This window comes from Apium graveolens, chromosome 10, assembly GCF_009905375.1.
Source record: "Apium graveolens cultivar Ventura chromosome 10, ASM990537v1, whole genome shotgun sequence".
NCBI lineage: Eukaryota > Viridiplantae > Streptophyta > Magnoliopsida > Apiales > Apiaceae > Apium > Apium graveolens.
The window spans coordinates 92,739,504-92,761,431 of NC_133656.1; positions in this window are offsets into that span (position 1 = coordinate 92,739,504).

Genomic DNA, 21,928 nt, shown 5'->3' on the forward strand with positions numbered 1-21,928 from the left:
ATGTCAAACAGGGTAATAAACTGCAAGACTGCAAAGGAGATATGGGATGCCTTGGAAACAAGATGTCAGGGAACGGATACGATTAAGAAGAACAGGAAGACAATACTCACTCAAGAGTATGAACACTTTGACTCAAAGGCTAATGAGTCATTGACTGATTTATATGATAGATCTGTCAAACTCTTGAATGATTTGTCACTAGTTAATAAGGAGTGTGATCTTGAAGATTCAAACCTTAAATTCCTGTTAGCTCTTCCTGAATGCTGGGATTTGAAGGCAACAACAATAAGAGACAACTATAATCTTGATGAAACAACTCTTGATGAAATTTATGGGATGCTCAAGACTCATGAACTTGAGATGGAACAAAGAAGCAAGAGGAAAGGAGGAAAGTCAAGGACAGTTGCTCTTAAGGCTGAAGAAGAATCCCCCAAGGCAGCAACCTCAAGGAAAGATAAGGGTAAAGCTCTCTTCACAAAGTCTGATACTGAGTCATCAAGTTCTGAAAGTGATGATGACTCAGAATCTGAAAGCTTGCCTGAGACGGATGCTGATGAAGAGATGTTGAAGCTGTGTGCTCTTATGGTGAAAGGAATCACAAAGATTGCATACAGGAAGTTCAGGAAGGGAAAGAAGTTTTCCAGAAAAGGCGTAAGTTCTGATAAGAAGAATTTCAGAAAATCTGAGGGCAGAGGAGGAAAGTCTGACAGAGGAGATTATACAAATGTCAAATGCTACAACTGTGGTGAGAAAGGCCACATATCTCCTGATTGCAAGAAAGTGAAGAGTGATAAAGGCAAGGCTCTTGTCATAAAGAAGAAAAGTTGGACAGACACCTCAGATTCTGAAAGTGAGGAGAATTATGCCCTGATGGCAAATGCTGATAAGGCAAGTGCTGAAAGCAGTTCTGAAGCTGCTGAATTAAAGGTACCTCAAACTACTTATGCCTTTCATACTGATGATATTAATGAGTTAAGAAGATATCTTAAAACCATGTTCATTAGTTATAGAGATCAAACTTTAACATGTGAAAGATTAACTTCTAAAAATCTTGCTTGCAAAAAGAGGAATGATTATTTAGAAAAAGACTTAGTCATGTTCCATCAAACTCAGAAAGATGGAGATGATGCTTTCTATGTAAGGGATGAAGTGCTTAAAATGAATGAATCTCTAAAAGCTGAGTTAGAAAAGGAAAGAGAGATTATCAGGACTTGGACTAACTCTGGCAGAACAACTCAAAATTTGTTAAGTAGTGAAAACTGGAAAGAGGGCTTAGGTTATGGAGAGGATAAGAATGATAAAGGAACTGTAGATATTAAGCCTATAGTCGTTAAACAAAAATCAAAGTTAAAACCTGTTAAGTTTGTAACTGTAAAGTCTGATACTGAGAAATCAGAAGTTAAAAAGGAATTAACTTCTGACAAACTAAAACAGGAAAAGATAACTAAAGTAAATGTAGGTTTAATGACAAAGAAGCAGCTTAAGCATAAGCTGAAAGATGTTAAGAATGCAAACAAGGTAAAATCACCTAGGAAAAATAGGAATGAAAAGGAAGGTGTGAATAAAAACAATGATTATAAGCCTGTTCCTGATGCTCCTAGAAAAACATGTCATAACTGTGGGAGTTCTAACCATCTGGCTTCTTTTTGCAGGAAGAATAAGAATATAAACTCCTTACCTTCAAAGTCAGGAGTTAAGAGTCAGTCTGTTAGATATAAGCCACAAAATCCTTATTTTCATTGTGGTAGTTTATGGCATTCCATTTATACTTGTAAGGAATATCATAGTTTGTACTATGATTATTATCAAATAAAACCTTCTTTAAAGAAAATTACCATTGTTCCTTCTAGTGTAAGTTCTGATTCAAAGTCTGATAGTGTAAATTCTGATAAGAAAAATGTTAACATAAACTCTGATACTAAATCCGCTGCAAATGTTAACAGACTTAATAAGGCCAAAGGATCCAAGCTTGTCCGGGTCCTTAAAACTAATCATTAGTGGTCTTTGTGATTGCAGGGCAACAGGAAAAACATCTTAGTTCTGGACAGTGGATGTTCAGGATATATGACTGAAAATAAAGCCCTGCTATCAGACTTTGTGGAGAAGGTTGGCCCAAGTGTTTCTTATGGAGATGGCAACATTGGAAAAACATTGGGATATGGCAATATCAATCTTGGGAATGTCATCATTAAGGAAGTAGCTCTGGTCTCAGGACTTAAACACAATCTGCTGAGTGTTAGTCAAATCTGTGACAGAGGTTATCATGTGGATTTCTTTGAAGAACACTGTGAAGTTGTAAGTAAATCTACAGGCAAAGTTGTTCTGAAAGGATACAGGCGTGGTAACATCTATGAAGCCAAGCTTTCAACAAGTACTGATGGTTCTGCAATCTGTCTGATGAGTAGAGCATCAATTGAAGAAAGCTGGAATTGGCACAAAAAACTCTCTCATTTAAATTTCAACAATACAAATGAACTAGTCAAGAAAGATCTTGAGAGAGGACTGCCAAAGTCAGTATTTGCTCCTGATGGTGTAATAACCCCAATTTTTGGAATTTTTGAAGCACGGATGAATAGTAACTTTTGCTGATGATGCTGATTAAGGAAAATTATCAGACCACGCTATATAGGAGTACTGTTATGGAAATTCTAAGATCGTATTAGTATTCCATAAAGTAAATAAGTGTATGTAAAGATCTTCAGAATCCAAATCCGCACACTTTGATTTTTCCCGAAAATCCACCAGATACCGAAAGAACTGAGTATAAGGTAACATGATAAAAAGGATTTAAATTCAAGGATTTTTAGAGAGGATCATAAAAGGAATATAAAATATTGAGAAAGGTTTAGGGGAACCTAAGTAATAAGATCCCAGGTATGATCCCTCAAAGGATAAACGAAAATAAAAGATAAGCGAACCGTATAACAGATCAGTGGTCATTAGCCAAGTAATTAAGGGATTAATCAAAAAGGTAGTGGATGATGATGTCATCACATGACACAAGCTTGCTTGCATAAGCATGACAAAGGAGTTTTGTTTGTTGGGTGATTTTGGGCCATACAAAATTAACCATGGTAAAAAGGTTAAAACAAATTTCAAGACAAAAAGAAGAATCAACCAAGCAAATAACATAAATCAAAAAGAGAAGAGTTGACTTTGCAAGAAGAAGCTCTCGGCCAAAATAAACACAGCAACTTCAAACTGCCATATCTCCTTCAATAATCACTCAAATGTTGTGTTCTATAGCTCGTTGGAAAGGTATTGAGATGGCCTAGAACTTTTGTTCACAAGTCTCGTCCAAATAAGTATGGTAAGACCCTCATTTTTACAGTTCTTTAAATAGGACTTTTAGAAACTTCAAAGCCTAACTTTGTATTCTTGATTTCTTTGGAAAGATCAAGCTTGTAGGAGGCTTCCTAAGGCTTCCTAGCAACTTAACACCTCTCAAGGAAGGTATAAACATCAAACCCTAGCCTTTACTTTATTTTTTAGTAAGTTTAATTGTTGGTTTTGTGAAATGAGAAGCATAGATTGTGATTATTAGTAGTTTGGTTTGATTTGGAAGTGTTTTGGTAATTAAAGCTTGATTATAGTTCATAGGTCTTGATTGTGGTTGTTTGAGTTGAAAAACTTGGAGTTTATGGACTGATGTGATATGGTTTAGGTGAATTTTTGTTGTATTGATGGTTATGAGTTGGTTGGTAATTGATTGGAGTAGTTTAAACTTTGGTAATCGCGTAAACATAGCCGTCGTAATGCCCGATTTACCTTAGACTATTTTTCTTATTAACTTCAGGACCCGTGAACTCACTATAAGATTCTTACCATTTTCATGTTTATATAGTTCATATTACGAGCTTCGTTTTGATATGTGGTTCGTTTGAATCCGATGTACGGTTTAGGAGAAACGACCGTTTTAAGTAACGGCGTTTCGTGAACGAACTATTACCCCTCGCCTTACTTTGAAACCTTGGTTAAGGACTTTAAATGACTAATTGGGATATGAAACAATTATGTTAAGTGGATTAGGCAGTTGGTAAGGTACTCGCGAAAGAATCGCCTTAAAACTCTTAATAGTTAATTTATTAAAAATGGTGGAGCCGAGGGTACTCGAACGACTTAGGTGATTCGTTAAGCGTAGGAGTGACCATAAGCGAACGTTAGGGTTCAATTGGTTAAAGTCTAGTTTCTTAAGCGACCGGGGTTTAATTCCAACTTATGTTGTTATTCATAGGTTATTGGACCCACTCTAAGCTTAAGTCTATCCGGGAGCACTCAGGCAAGTTTTCTACCTGTTATACTGTTGTGGTGATGTATATATGTATATGCATTATCTTGTGATAGATGCATGTTGGTTAATTAGCAAATTTTGCGATATATTGAAGCATGCTGAGATGGTATATATATGCATATCTGTTTCGTAATCTGGTTATCTATCTGTTGATTTCAATGCTTATAGTTGCATAATACCTATGCTAGAGATAAGCAGTAGTTGCGTATACCCTTAGTATAGGGGACCCAATGGTGAACATTTTTTCTAAACCGGGAGTCGATGTTCCCGAGTATAATATATATATATTTATATTTATATATATATATATATATATATATATATATTTATATATATATATTTATATATATATATATTTATATATATATATTTTTATATATATATTGATATAGTTTTCAAAACTATTAATCGAATAAGGTTTATTCGATAACTTTATTTTATTTTATTAATGAATATTATTTTGAATATTCATTCGAGGGCTTATGACTCCCTTTATTTTATTAATGAATATTATTTTGAATATTCATTCGAGGGCTTTTTATTTTATTAATGAATATTATTTTGAATATTCATTCGAGGGCTTATGACTCCCTTTATTTTATTAATGAATATTATTTTGAATATTCATTCGAGGGCTTATGACTCCGTTTATTTTATTAATGAATATTATTTTGAATATTCATTCGAGGGCTTATGACTCCGCTTATTTTATTAAATAATATTCTTTATTTTGTTAAAGAATAATGTTTCGATAATCAAACTTACTTTTGATTATTCAAATAAAGATAGTACTTTCGTATAAGTATATCTTTGGTTATTTAATATTCATTTCAAGTATGAGTTTTAACACTTCTACTTCGATTATTTTTATAGAGATTATCCTTTTTGGGAATATTATTTAAATAATAATATTCAAATATTTTTTAATATATTGGGACTGATTTATTTTAATAAATCAACAGTACTCCAAACATTCTTAAAAATGTTTCGAGTCTTCGAAATGATTTTAAAAGTTAGAGCGGATCCCAAAACTCATTTTTATATTTAAGATCTTACTTTCGAAGGGGATTTAAATATTCGCTCAAAACCTGAGGGATCTGGCTCTGTGGTGTATTTTATATTCGCAACGAGGTTGCTGTTTTGATAAATGAATTGATTACTTACCCAAAGTTCGGGAAGTAAGTCCATCTATTGAGTCGGCATAAGCAACATGGGCTCAGTGGGCATCCATGAAAGTGTACGTGGCTCAGTGGGAGTCCATCAAATGTGTAAGTGGCTGAGTGGCAGTCCAGCATAAGGTCCTATTGCGGCCAGGGTGATGACCAATGGGGAATTCATCCATCTACTAGTAGAAAAGGTTACTTATTGGTATCTTTGCCTGATCAGCAAGATATCAGGTTTATGCCAAGGTTTTCTCCTTTCCAACTTCATTGGATATTGCAACTCTGTTTATAATTTTCATAACAGAGGTTTTCAAGGAGTGTATGAAATGTATATATATATAAGTGTATATATATATCGGGACTTAATGAAGTACCTCGTAACTTCATTATTTATAATGATATGCAAAGATTGAATCTATTCAAATCTTGTCTTGTAGTCTCATCAGTGTGATGAACTTTTGAAACTGGTTATAACTTGAACGGTGGTAGTTCAAGTAGTATTTGGAAAAGATATAAGTATATTGGAATATCTTGTAACTTCATCTTTTAAACTTATATCTGGTTAATGATTATCTTATGCATGACAAAGATTTTCACAAAAAACGTTGAGACAAGGTTAGATATATGAGATCACCTTGCAACGATATTTTTATACAGTTATAAACTGGAACTCTGTGTATATTAGGCATGGAAGAGGACTTCCAAGATTTTGAAAAGTATATAAGTATATATACTGAATATTTTGCGACTTCGTCACATTAAGATATCAAACTTGGTTCATTTCTTCTTGACCAAGACTTTCATGAGTACTATGAGAATGCTCATATATTGTTAATTATTATACATATTATTTCGGTGGGCTTGTTGCTCAACCTTGCTTTCTTCTTCATCACACAACAACAAATAGAAAAGATGAACAGGACCAAGCTCCCGATTCGCAAGAGGTTAGGAAACGTTCCGCAGTTTCCTGTAGGCGTTGATGCCGTTATAGCCGAGGTAGGATCTACCAAATAGGCTAGGCTTTCAACTTTTGATGTACCAGACTTATGTATATTTATGAATTGTAGTAATGGCAAGGAAATGTAAATTTATTCAGAAACCGTTTTAAGGTGTAATGGCATATGATTGTGGAATAAAGTGACTTGTATTATTGTTTTGGTATTCATCTCTGAGACTATAACTTGTGGTGTGTGTGTATATTGTGGGGTCAAAGTATGTAGTAGTTGGTTGTTTATTAAGATTAAGTGTTATTAAGGGAAATGGAACTCGTGACAACCCGGATCCCCGATCCCGGATTTGGGGGTGTTACAGAAATGGTATCAGAGCTAAGCGTTATAAACCTCAGAGATGATGTGACGTTAAGATAATAAGTTCACTAAGATAATAAGAACTCTTGCCAAGTTCATAGTCGGGCTACCTAACATAGTACTGACAGTTAAAACCCTTATGGGAACCCTTATAAATATCGTGATAGAAGCGTAGTTCGTTATCGTATATGGTAGCGGGACTCCGAACCCTGAGGTTGAGGAGCAACAACGCGATGATGTTTTATTACTGATTGGGGATCAGATTGTGGATCCAATGGAACACCCTAATGAGGGACCGGATGATATTCATATTGAGGATGTAGCGGTTGAGGATGTTGTCCCAGAAGGAATTGTTGTTGAGAAGGATCTCGTGGAGGATCCTAACAAGACTGAAGAGATGATCGCTGAGGAATTGATAACCATGGTTAGGGAAACTACCAGAGGTAGGATTGGCCGGTCACTACCGGAGGTTCGTTCAAGTTTGTAAAGATAGTAGCCCCTTTAACGCGGCTTACTCGTAAGATGGAGAAGTTTGAATGGACAGAGAAATACGAGAAAAGCTTTTAAGAACTAAAGCAAAGGTTGGTGACGGCTCCTATGTTGGCATTGCCGGATGGAAAAAGGAGATTTTGTGAATTGTAATGACGCTTCGCATAAAGAATTAGGGTGCTTCTTATACAGCACAGCAAGGTAATCGCGTACGCGTTCAGACAATTAAGGGAATATAAAATTCGATATCCCCACCCATGAGCTTGGGCTCGTGGCAATAGTTTTGCCCTAAAGATTTGAGGCACTACTTGTATGGAGGGAAGTGCGAGATTCACAAACCATAGGAGCTTTAGTACATTTTTACGTAGAAAGAGCTCAACATACTCCAGAGGAGGCGGTTAGAGCTAATCAAGAATTATGATTGGGAGATTCTTTATCATTCGGGGAAAGCCAATGTGGTGGCTGATGCCCTGAGTAAAAAGGAGAGACTCAAGATGATAATATCTTTTGGAGAGTTTATAAGAGATTTTGAGAAGATGGAAATAGAAGTGAAGGTAACCGGAGCCGGTACCGAAAAGCTGTTTGAGATTGCAATACAGTTCAAATTATCGGAAAAGAACATATTGTGCCAGAAAAAGTGATGAATGAAGGCAGAGAGCCAACAATTAGATAAAAGATTAATACCGAGAAAGATGATAAGGGAATAATGAGGTATTCCTATAGAATTTGGGTTCTAAATGTTCAAGAGCTTAAAGATGAGATCTTAGATGAAAGCTAGTTTGAGGAATAAGATTTAGAGCAAACCCTGAACGTGATAGTCAGGGAGGTTGACATTAAGATAGAAGAACCCATAACATAATGAAATGGAAAACAAGGATTTTAACATATAAGATAACCCTGATTGTGGGAGAAGGATGAAACATTTCATACTGAGAAAATAGAAGTTGAGCAAGATAGGGAGAACCGGGATGGTACTCCTATGGGGCAATTCATGGACCTGCCTAAACAAAAATTATACTTTTATTCCCAAACACCACCCTGAGGAAACAATGCAGTGGGAAATTCTTTCAGGACCTTTAAGTCACTAAGCTCTCAGAGTTCCAAGGAACAAGCTGACCTAGCCGAGGCAAGAGCCTGGACAAAGGAAATAGAGAAATGATTTTATATTCTAAATGATTGATGAAGCGCAAAAGACTGTTTTTGTCACTTACCCTCCTAAGAGAGAGACCACCCACTGGTGAAAGACCAAGAAAGGCACGGAGCCAGAGGTTAGAATAAACTGATTAAAGTTCAATCAATTGTTTTCGGGAAAGTAATTCCCAAGGTTATGGAGATAGTGTAAAAGCTTTAGAGCCAGAACAAAGGCGGACGAGTATGATGAATTATGAAGCTAAGTTATAAAAGTTGTCAAGATTCGTTCTGATGACAAGAATCCCAGAACGATGTGATGTTTGAAGTCAATGATTAGTGGGTTCATGAAATAATGATAAGAGAAAGGAAAATAAAAAGAAACTGAAGTGGAAAGGAATATAAAGGCAATAGAGTTTGAGGAATGATAAGGGAGTTGGGTATGAGGAAACCTTAAAGACTCATAGTAATAGAAATAGAAAAGTATATGATCGTCAGGATGAGGATGATTTACCATGAGTTAAAGTTGATGGTTGAAGGCATAAGAGATATATATATTGTACCCCTTCAAGTTGGAAGGATTCGGGGAAACCTTGAGATAGTTCGAAGGATAAATAATGAGACGCGGATAGACTGAGGAGACAAGAAAGTAAGAAATTAAGAAAATTGGATGAAGGAAGTGACCTTCAAGAAAGTGAAGTGTAAGACCGGGGGCATGATACCCAGAAAGGGAGATGCCGGGTATGAAAGATATCCCAACATTGAGATGACTGTTGAGATAAACAACAAAAGAAAATAAGGATTTATTAAGAAGAAGTTCACGTTGAACACGACCAATATCTTCTAGAACATCCCTGTTATCATTACTAAATCAGGCAAGAAAAGCGGATAACCGTTGTTATCTTTTAGAGGCCATATTGGTTGACCTCATTTTGAATAAGGATATTATTGTGAAATTTGGTATAGACTATCGAGATGGGAATGATTAAATAAGATAATCTATCAAGGATATATGACTTGATTTATCCATGGAAGGATGCATGTACTTTTTCTAAAGGTGGAATTAAGGATAGAACATCGGTGACTTAAAATGAATCCTAGGGGAATGCATAAAGGTTGGCATTTCACCCTTAATAGGGATAGTATGAGTTTGACAGTATGAATTGGAAAGGATTAAGGTAACAACAACCTTTAAGGATCAGTGGAGAAATTTTTCAGAAGTATATAGACAATGATTCTGGTATTAGTAAATGGTATTTTGATATGCCCTGTATCTAGGGAATACAGGAGGAACGATTCAAGAATAACCTAAGAGGTTTTATAAGGAAAAAAAGTAATATTCAAAGTTCTCAAGAATAGAAATTTTGATAAAGGAAATATGACATAATTATAATGATGCCAGGTGGGCACGTGTTGAACCATAAGAAAGTATAGATCGACCCAATGAAGGTCGAGATTGGTGAAAACATGTAGGACCCAAGATAAGAGACGCCCTAAGTATGATCGAGAGTCAGTTGCGACAATGTTAACCTCTAAAAGGCCGAGGTAATAACTTATGGAAAAATGGTGATATATTTTTTCACCAAAGCATAAGGAAGAGCATTTTCACACAAGTAGTGATTGGAAATGAGGTAGAAAAATTTAGTTGAAGATCATTTAAAAGACATTGATTGTAAGGAAATTTTACTATCAGGAAAGGCCAAAGAGGTGGCCGACACTTTAAGTGTAAGAGGACAATTATAGGTGCTCGTGCCAAAGGAATACAGCGATGATGGTTAAAGCCGTGAAGGTTGTATTATGGTATGAAGGATTGACATTCCTTCTGATGATTGTGCGATACTCAACCATAATAGTATTTTGGTAAAGATTTAATTTATGTAACCGCCGTAAGAGGGCTATCTATCTTAGAAGGTCATATCTTGAGATAAGCCAGGGCCATATTATGAAAGAACTAAATGAACCCTTGAGTTTCCAGTCTCTTATTGAGGACATATGATTAGGAATGGTATTAACCTGCTATCGTTGCTTTGATTGAAACTCTTCTGTAATTTTATCTGCTTCATGTCATGAAAGTACGTCAGGATCTGGAGTGTTCTTCATGAATTATGAATGGTGATTATGTTAACTCCTTAGAAGAATTTGATACGATATGTATGGACTCCGTATGGTTAGCTATTAAGATCCAAGGAAAATGAATGACTACAGTGGGTCAGCGATGGACAATAGTAATGCAGCAATGATTCTGCGAGTAGTGAGTCGATTACAACCGTAAGAGTTGTATTAGAATGGATGTTGAGATTGAGTACCACTAATCGGGTCGTGGTGATGTGTAAATTATCATTGATAGACTAATCAATTCGATTATCTACCTATTGAATATTTATTCCTTCTTAGGAATAGAGAGTCGTATTATTACGAAGAAGGTTGCGGTGCAAGCATAAAATTCTAGTAACGATGATGTCTAGAATGAAATCCCAGATTCGATTTTCGATGTCAAAGTAGTTTCAAAGGTGATTGTGTATAAGCTCGAGGAAGAGCATGGGTTCATAGAATGATGGACGGAATATCAAAAATAATTAGGCATGTGAAATACGATGCTATAATGCTTAATGTTGATTTATATACATATATGTTTTGTTCACCTATGATAAACCTCTATAGTTCAGATGTAGATTTCAAGCCAGATATTTTGTGGCGGTATATATTTTAATATATATATATACAATTCTCTTTAATTCGTTCTTTTCTCTCCTTTTCATTTTATGTAAGCTGAGAAGAACAACCCTTCCAGAAGGGGAGGTATTGCCGAATGACTATCTATCTGTGTGATAGAATCCTAGTAGGATACCATCTATTGTTTAATTGCTTGTCAAGTACTAAAGGCTGGCCACCTTCTGTACTAACTATGCGATATAACAAGTGTTCATGATCATAGTGATCTCTCAACACATTCCTTTACTTCTATATGATGGATCAAGCTTTCAAAGATAGAAGCAGCTAGAAAGGAAGTAGTATCAGTACGGTGGTATTCTGATTCTAACACGTTCGTGATACTAAGGTTGACGTGGTTATTAAAAGGTTATAGAACGCTAATGAGCAAAAGTTTAACCAGTATAGTATTATGTACGGAAGATAGTAACGACTACGAACTGGAAAAAAATGGGTATTGAGAAGCAAAAGCTATAATGCTAGAAGCTATGATGAGAGTCGGTGCAATAGACTTGAAAGAATTTGGAATGATCACTTAACGCGGATTAAGTTTTCTCATGATAATCGATCGTATGTCAGTATCGAGGTATCGCCTTATAAGATCCTTGAGGGAAGACAATGTCGATCTCCCTTATGATAGGATGAAGTTGGAGAGCGCAAGATGCTCGGACCAGCAGTGGTCCAAAGGACCAAGGATATAATAGATTTAATCAGAGGACGACTGGTAGTAGCCCAAGATGGGCACACGAAGTATGTTTATTTGACACAAAAGGACAAAGAATAGGAAGTAGGGGACCTAGTGCTGTTATAGGTATTCCCTTAGAAATGATGGATAAGGTTCGGAAAGAAAGGAAAGCTAAGCCCACGAATTGTTGGACCTTTGGATATATTAAGACGTATTGGGAAATTAGCATATGAGCTAGCCCTACCCCCGAACATGTAGCAAGTTCATAACGTGTTCCACATATCAATGTTAAGGAAGTGTAATTCGGATGCCAGACAAATAGGGGCATATGAGCGCATAGACATGCAACCAGTTGTAACCTATATGGAGCAACCAGGAAGGGTTATAGATTGAAAAGGAACAAGTGCTTAGGAGAAGGGTTATCAAACTAGTCAGAGTTTGATGGTAGAACCACAATGTTGGAAAATTTACTTGAGAGTTAGAAAGTGCAATGCTAAGAGAGCATCCCTATTCATTTTCTATCCGATTCCGGGACGGAATCCTTTTAAGGAGGGGAGACTGTAATAATCCCAATTTTTGGAATTTTTGAAGCACGGATGAATAGTAACTTTTGCTGATGATGCTGATTAAGAAAAATTATCAGACCATGCTATATAGGAGTACTGTTATGGAAATTCTAAGATCGTATTAGTATTCCATAAAGTAAATAAGTGTATGTAAAGATCGTCAGAATCCAAATCCTCACATTTTGATTTTTCCCGAAAATCCACCAGATACCGAAAGAATTGAGTATAAGGTAACATGATAAAAAGGATTTAAATTCAAGGATTTTTAGAGAGGATCATAAAAGGAATATAAAATATTGAGAAAGGTTTAGGGGAACCTAAGTAATAAGATCCCAGGTATGATCCTTATATATATATATATGGTTATAGTTTTCCAAACTATTAATCGAATAAGGTTTATTCGATAACTTTAACTTTATTTATTTATTTGAATATTATTTCGAATATTATTCGAGGGCTTATGACTCTTTTATATTATTATTGAATATTATTTGAATATTCATTCGAGGGCTTATGACTCTTTTATATATTATTATTGAATATTATTTGAATATTTATTTGAGGATCTATGACTCCGATTATTTGCTGAAATATATTCTTTATTTCATTAGAGAATAAACTGTTAATAATCAAACTTATTTTCGATTATTCAAATAAGGATAATACTTTCATATAAGTATATCTTTGGTTATTTAATACTCGTTTCAAGTATAAGTTTTAATACTTCTACTTCAATTATTTTTATAAAGATTATTCTTTATGGGAATATTATTTAAATAATAATATTCAGTCATTTTCTAAATATTCTGGGGACTGATTTACTTCATTAAATCAGCTTTACTCCAAACACTCTTTAAAGTGTTTCGAGTCTTCAAAATGATTTTTAAAAGTCAGAGTGGATCCCAAAACTCTTTTTTTTATATTTAAGATCTTCCTTTTAAGGGGATTTAAATACTCGCTCAAAACCTGGGGAATCCGGCTCTGTGGTGTATTTTATATTCGCAACGAGGTTGCAGTTTTGGTAAATGAATTGATTACTTGCCCAACGTTCGGGAAGTAAGCCCATCTAATTGAGTCAGCATAAGCGACAGGCTGGGGTACGGTCTATTATTGTGTAAGTGGCTGGGTGGCAGTCCATCAACGCGTGAGGGGACGGGTAACGGTCTAGCGCGAGGTCCTAATGCGGCCAGGGTGATGACCGGTGAGGAATTCATCCATCTACAGTAGAAAAGGTTACTTATTGGTATCTTTGCCTGATCAGCAAGATATCTGGTTTATGCCAAAATTCTTTTCCTTTCCAAAATTCATTAGATGTTTCAAACTCTGTTCATACTTTACATAACAGAGGTTCCAGGAAATGTTTTAGAGATATATATATGTGGATATATATATATCGGGACTAAATAAAGTATCTCATAACTTTTTCATTCAATAATATTTCAAAGATTGAATCTATTCAAATCTTGTCTTGTAGTCTCATCTATGTGATGAACTTTTGAAACTGATTATAACTTGAACGGTGGTAGTTCAAGTAGTATTGGGAAAGATATAAGTATATTGGGGTATTTGGTAACCTCATCTTTTAAACTTATATCTAATTAATAATTGTCTTATGTATGACAAAGATTTTCAGAAAAACATTGAGACAAGGTTAGATATATGAGATCACCTTGCAACGATATTTTTTTATACAGTTATACACTAGGACTTTGTGTATATTGTTCATGGAAGAGGACTTCCAATATTTTGAAAAGTATATATGTATATATACTGAATATTTTGTGACTTCATCGCATTAAGATATCAAACTTGGTTCATTTCTTTTGACCAAGACTTTCATGAATATTATGAGTAGGCTCATATATTGTAAATCATTATACATATTATTTTGGTGGGCTTGCTGCTCACCCTTGCTTTATTTCTTCATCACACAACAACAGTTAGGAAAGATGGCCAGACTCCAGCAGACCCAGCGCAAGCGCGTGGGAAGCGTCCCACGTCTTCCCGTTGATGTTGTAGCTGCTATAGCTGCAGAGGTAGATATATTGTAGATCAGACCATCTACTTTTGAGAATCAATTATGTATAATTATAACTTGTGGCAGATAATGGCAATTAACTGTAAATTTATCAAGTAATCATTTTGGGTTGTAATAACTTTTAAATTGTGGATTCAAATACTTGTACTTATTTAAATTTCATCTCTGAGACTATAACGGGTTGTGGTGTGTGTTAGTATGGGGTCACAGCATGAGGTTATTTATTATTAATTAAGTGAAGTGATATTGTGGAAAGAAAGACCGTGACGACCCGGATCCCCGACCCCGGATCTGGGGGTGTTACAGAAATGGTATCAGAGCCAAGCGTTATAAACCTCAGAGATGATGGGACGTTAAGATAATAAGTTAACTAAGATAATAAGAACTCTTGCCAAGTTCATAGTCGGGCTACCTAACATAGTACTGACAGTTAAAACCCTTATGGGAACCCTTATAAATATCGTGATAGGAGCGTAGTTCGTTATCGTATATGGTAGCGGGACTCCGAACCCTGAGGTTGAGGAGCAACAGCGCGATGATGTTTTATTACTAATTGGAGATCGGATTATGGGTCCAATAGAGTGTCCTAATGCAGGACCGGATGATGTTGATATTGAGGATTTAGCGATTGAGGATGTTGTCCTAGAAGGGATAGTTGTTGAGGAGGATCCCATGGAGGATCCTGACAGGATTGGATAAAGGACCACTAATGAATTGATGACCATGGTTTGGTCGACTACCAGAGGTAGGATTGGTCGGTCACTACCGGAGGTTCGTTCAAGTTGTAAAGATAGTAGCCCCTTTAACGCGGCTTACTCGTAAGACTGAGAAGTTCGAATGGACAGAGAAATGCGAGAACAGCTTTCAAAAACTGAAGCAGAGGTTGGTGATGGCCCCTATGCTGGCGTTGCCGGATGGAAAAGGAGATTTTGTGAAGTGTAGTGACGCTTCGCACAAGGGCTTAGGGTGCGTGCTTATGCAGCACGGTAAGGTAATCGCGTACATGTCAAGACAATTAAGGTAGTATGAAATTCGATATCCCCGCTCATGAGCTTAGGCTCGTGGCAATAGTTTACCCTAAAGATTGGAGGCACTACTTGTATGGAGAGAAGTGCGAGAATTACCTAAGCCATAAGTGCTCTAGTACATTTTCACGTAGAAAGAGCTCAACATATGCCAGAGGAGGCAGTTAGAGCTAATCAAGAATAATGATTAGGAGATTCTTTATCATTCGGGGAAAGCCAATATGGTGGCTGATGCCCTTAGTAAAAAAGAGAGACTCAAGATGATAATGTCTTTTGGAGAGTTTATAAGAGATTTTGAGAAAATGGAAATAGAAGTGAAGGTAACCGGAGCCGGTACCGAAAAGCTGTTTGAGATTGCAATACAGCCCGAATTATTGGAAAAGATCATATTGTGTCAGAAAAAGTTATGAATGAAGGCAGAGAGCCAACAATTAGATAAAAGATTAATATCGAGAAAGATGATAAGGGAATAATGAGGTATTCCTATAGAATTTGGGTTCCGAAAGTTCAAGAGCGTAAGGATGAGAACTTAGATGAGAGCCATAGTTTGAGGAATAAGATTTAGAGCAAACCCTGAATGTGATAGTCAGGGAGGTCGCCATCAAGATAGAAGGAACCCATGACTTAATGGAGTGGAAAATGAGGTTTTTAAATTAAAAGATGACCCCAATTATGGGGAGTAGGATGAAACATTTCATACTAAGGAAACAGAAAGTCGAGTAAGGAAAGGAGACCCGAGACGGTACTCCTATACGGCAATTCATGGACCTGTCTAGACAGAATTTAGACTATTATCCCCAACCACCACCTTGAGGAAACAATGCGATAGGAAATTCTTTCAGGACCTTTAAGTCTCTAAGCTCTCAGAGTTCCAAGGAACAGGTTGACCCAGTCGAGGCAAGAGCCTGGCTAAAGGAAATATAGGAATCATTGGAGATTCTAAATGATTGACGAATCACCAAAGACTGTTTTTGTCACTTACCCTCCTAAGAGAGAGACCACCCGCTGGTGAAAGACCAAGAAAGGCACGGAGCCAGAGGTTATAATAAACTGATTTAAGTTCAGTCAATTGTTTTCAGGAAAGTACTTCCCAAGGTTATGGAGATAATGTAAAAGCTTTAGAGCCATAACAAAGGCAGACGAGTATGATGAATTATGAATCTAAGCTGTAAAAGTTGTTAAGATTCGTTCTGAAGACGCGAATCCAGAATGACGGGATGTTTGAAATCAATGCTTATGTTGTGTTGGTTCATGAAATAACGATAAGAGAAAGGAATATAAAGGCAAGAGAGTTTGAGGAATGATAAGGGAGTTGGGTATGAGGAAACCCTAAAGACTCGTAGAAATAGAAATAGAAGAGTATGTAATCGTCAGGATGAGGGTGATTCACCATGAGTTAAAATTGATGGTTGAAGGCATAAGAGTTATGTATATTTTATCCCCTTTAAGTTGGGAGGATTCGAGGAAACCTTGAGGTAATTCGAAGGATAAATAATGAGACGCGGATAGACTGAGGAGACAAGAAAGTAAGAAATTAAGAAAATTGGATGAAGGAAGTGACCTTCAAGAATGGGAAATGTAAGACCGGTGGCTTGATACCCAGAAAGGGAGACGCCAGGTATGAAAGATATCCCAACATTGAGGTGACTGTTGAGATAAACAACAAAAGTAAATAAGGATTTATTAAGAAGAAGTTCACGTTGAACACGACCAATATCTTCCAGAACATCCTTGTTATCGTTACCAAATCAGGAAAGACAAGCGGATAACCGTTGTTATCTTTTGGAGGCCATATGGATTGACCTCAATTTGAATAAGGATGCTATTATGAAGTTAGGTATAGACTATCGAGGTGGAAATGATTGAACAAGATACCCTTATCAGGGATATATGACTTTATTTATCCATGGAAGGATGCTTGTACCTTTTTAGAGGTGGAATTAAGGATAGAACATCGGTAACTTAAAACGAATCTTAGGGGAATGCATAAAGGTTGGCATGTCACCCTTAATAGGGACAGTATGAGTTTTGACAGTATGATTGGGAAAGGGTTAAGGTAACAACAACCTTTAAGAATTAGTGGAGAAATTTTTCAGAGGTATATAGACAATGGTTCTAGTAATAGTGAATGGTATTTTGATATGCCCTGTATCTAGGGAATACAGGAGGAACGATTGAAGGATAACCTTAGAGGTTTTACAAGGAGAAAGGTAATATTCAAAATTCTCAAGAATAAAAATGTTGATAAAAGAAATATGATGTAATTATAATGATGCCAAGTGGGGCACGTGTTAAACCACGAGAAAGTATGGATCGAACCAGTAATGGTCGAAATTGTTCAGGGCAATTAGGACTTAAGATAAAAAAAATGTTCTAAGTATGATTGAGAGTCAGTCTTGACAGTGATTAGCCTCTAAAGACTGAGGCAATAACTTATGGAAAAATGGTGATATTTTTTTTTCTTTTTCCCATCTGATTTTAAGGAAAACATCTTCACTCAAGCAGTGATCGGAAATAAGGTAGAAAATTTATTTGGAGGTGGTTAAAATGACATTGACCGTAAGGAAATTTTACTATCAGGAAAGGCCAAAGAGGTGGCCGACACTTTAAAGGTAAGAGGATAATTATAGGCGCGTGTGCCAAAAGAATACAGTGATGATGGTTAAAAATTTGAAGGTTGAATTATGGTTTGGAAGATTGACATTCCTTCTGATGACTGTGCAATATCCAACCGTAATAGTAGTTGGTAAAAGTTTAATTCGTGTAATCGCCATGAACGGGCTATCTATCTTAGGAGGTCCTATCTTGGGATAAGCCAGGACCATGTTTTCAAAAGGACTAGACGAACCTTTGAGTTAAGTCTTCTATTTAAGGCATATGATTAAAAATGGTATTAACCTGCTATCGTTGCTTTGATTGAAACTCTTCTGCAATTTTATCTGCTTCATGTCATGAAAGTACGTCAGAGTTTGGAGTGTTCTTCATGAATTATGATTGGTGGTTATGTTAACTCCTTAGGAGAATTTGATACGACATGTATAGACTCCGTATGGTTAGATATTAAGATTTTATGGAAAAATGAATGACGACAGTAGGTCAGTGGTGGACCATAGTAAGGCAGCAATGATTCTGCGAGTATTGAGCTGATTACAACCGTGAGAGTTGTATTGGAATGGGTGTTGAGATTGAGTACCACTAATCGGGTCGTGGTAGTGTATAAGTTATCATTGATAGACTAATTAAGTAGAGTATCTACCTAGTGAATAATTATTCTTTCTTATCAATAGAGAGTCGTATTATTATACGAGGAAGGTTGCGGTGCAAGCATAGAATTCTAGTAACGATGATGTATAGAATGAGATCCCAGATTTGATTTTCGATGTCGAGGGAGTTTCAAAGGTGATTATGTATAAGCTCAAGGAAGAGTGTGGGTCCATAGAATGATGGACGGGATAGCGAAAATATTTAGGCATGGGAAATACGAGGCTATAATGCTTGATGCTGATATAAATACGTATATGTTTTGTTCTCCTATGACAAACCTCTATAGTTCAGAGGTAGGTTCCAAGCAAGATATTTTGTGGCAGTATATTTTTTTTCATATATACAATTCTCTTCAGTTCGTTCTTTTCTCTTCTTTTCATTTCATGTAAGCTGAGAAGAACAACCCTTCCAGAAGGGGAGGTATTGCCGAATGACTATCTATCTGTGTGATAGAAGTCGAGTAGGATACCAGCTATTGTTTAATTGCTTGTCAAGTACTAAAGGCTGGCCACCTTCTGTACTAACTATGCGATATAACAAGTGTTCATGATCATAGTGATCTCTCAACAAATTCCTTTACTTCTATATGAAGGATTAAGCTTTCGAAAATAGAAACAGCTGAAAAAGGAGTAATAAAGTGGTAGTAGTATGCGGAATGGGAACACATTCGTGATACTAAGGTTGACGTGGTTATTAAAAGGTTATAGAACGCTAACGAGCAAAAGTATAACCAGTATAATATTAGGAACGGAAGGTAGTAGCGATTACGAACTGGAAAAGAATGGGTATTGAGAAGCAGAAGCTCTAATGCTAAAAGCAATAATGAGAGTCTGTGCAATAGACTTGAAAGAATTTGGAATGATCACTTAATTCGGATTGAGTTATCTTACGACAATAGATCATATGTCATTATCGAGATGTCGCCTTATGAGATCCTTGAGGGAAGACAATGTCGATCTCCCTTATGTTAGGATGAAGTTGTAGAGCGCAAGATGCTCGGACCCGCAGTAGTCCAAAGGACCAAGGATATGATAGATCTAATCAGAGGACGGCTGGTAGTAGCCCAAGATGGACATGATAAGTATGTTGATTTGACACGAAAGGATAAAGAGTATGAAATAGGGGACCTAGTAATGTTATAGGTATCCCTTGGAAAGGATTGATGAGGTTCGGAAAGAAAGGAAAGCTAAGTCTACAATTTGTTGGACCCTTGGATATATTAAGACGTTTGGGAAGTTAGCTTATGAGCTAGCCCTAACCCCGAACATGTAGCAGGTCGTAACGTGTTTCACGTATCAATGTTAAGGAAGTGTAATTCAGATGCCAGATAAATAGAGGCATATGAGCGCATAGATATGCAACCCGACGTAACCTATATGGAGCAACCAAGAAGGGTTATAGAGTGAAAAGGAACAAGTGCTTAGGAGAAGGATTATCAAACTAGGCAGAGTTTGGTGGTAGAACCACAATGTGGGAAAATTGACTCGAGAGTTAGAAAGTGTAATGCTAAGAAAGTATCCCCATTTGTTTTCTATCTGATTCCGGGACGGAATCCTTTTAAGGAGGGGAGACTGTAATAACCCCAATTTTTGAGAAATTTTGAAACCCTTATGAATAGTGTTTTTGCTGAACGAGAAAACTTTTCATGCCACGCTATGTAGGGGTTCTGTTATGGATATTCTGGGATATTATTAGTACTCTATGAAGTATATAAGTGTATGTAAAGATCGTCAGAATCCAATTCCGAACACTTTGGTTTTTCCCGGAAATCCACAAGATACGGAGAGAATTGAGTATAAGGTAACAGGATAAAAAGGATTTAAATTAAAGGATTATAATAGAGGATCATAAAAAGGAATATAATGTATTGAGAAAGGTTAAAGGAACCTAAGTAATAAGATCCCGGGTATGATCCTTCAAACGATAAACGAGAACGAAAGTTAAGCGAACCGTATAACAGATCAGCGGTCATTAGTCAAACGATTAGGAAGTTAATCAAAGGGATTAGTGGGAATGATGTCATCCAACCAATAGAAAGAGGACAAGGAAGGGAGGATGACATCATGAGGATGACACAAGCATGACAAGGGAAGGAAGAAGGTGTGGTTGAATGAGAACCACACAAATTCAAGGGCAAGAAGGTAATTGACTAAAGCAAATACAAAAACCTAGCAACCAAGCAAAACAAATCACAAAACACCAAATCCTCCATTTCTTCATGAAGCTCTCGGCTTCTTTCTTAAGAAATGGGAAGTCCAAGCTCCTCCACTTACTATTTAGCAAGGTAATTATCTAAGCTTCCCCATGGATAGTTACATACTTCCTATAAGTTTAAGCTTCTAATTCCAAGCCAATCTTTTTCTATAAATCATGAAAGAAGATGGTGAATAGTGTTTTCAAGAACTAAAATTTGTGTTCTTGAAGTTTTGTTTAGATTAAGCTTGGATAAGGGCTTTAAAGGTGATTCCAAGCCATTCTCTTGATTCTCCACTCTCCAAGGAAGGTATAAACTACAAACCCTAGCTTTAGTTTTGAGTAATTAGGATTGAATGTGTTTGATATAGCATATGTGAAGCATGATGCTTTATTGGTTGAAGTTTGGTTGAGTTTGTAGAGATTAGTTGGTTTTGTTGCATTGTTGGAGTTGTAAATCTTGGTAATTAGTTAAAGAACCTAAGTAAAGCTTTTAGTTCATGTGAGGAATAAGTATAAATGGTTAATGTGGATTTGTTGGGGCTGTTATGATGTGGTTTGGAGGAATATTGGTTGTATGATTGAATTGGGGTTGATTTGTGGTTGGTATTGAATGGTTTAAAATTTGGGAAATCGCGTAAACATAGCCGTCGTAACGTCCGATTTTCTGTAAACTGTTTTTGTGCATAACATTAGGACCCGAGAACCCCCTGCTAGATTATGACCACTGCCATGTTTAGATAGCTCATGTTACGAGCTTCGTTTTGGTATGTAGTTCGTTCGATTCCGATGCACGGTTTAGGAGAAACGACCGTTTCAAGTAACGGCGTTTCGCGAACGAAACTTTTCCCCTCGCCTTACTTTGAAACATAGGTTAAAGACCAAAAAGGGTTAATTAATGTATGAAACATTTATGGTAAGTGTGTTAGGCAGTTGGTAAGACACTCGCGAAGGAATCGCTTTAAAACTCGTAAAGGTTAAATTATTAAAAATGGTGGAGCCGAGGGTACCCGAGTGACTTAAGCGAATCAGTGAGCGCAAAACAAGCGTTAGAGTCTAAGTTAGTTAAA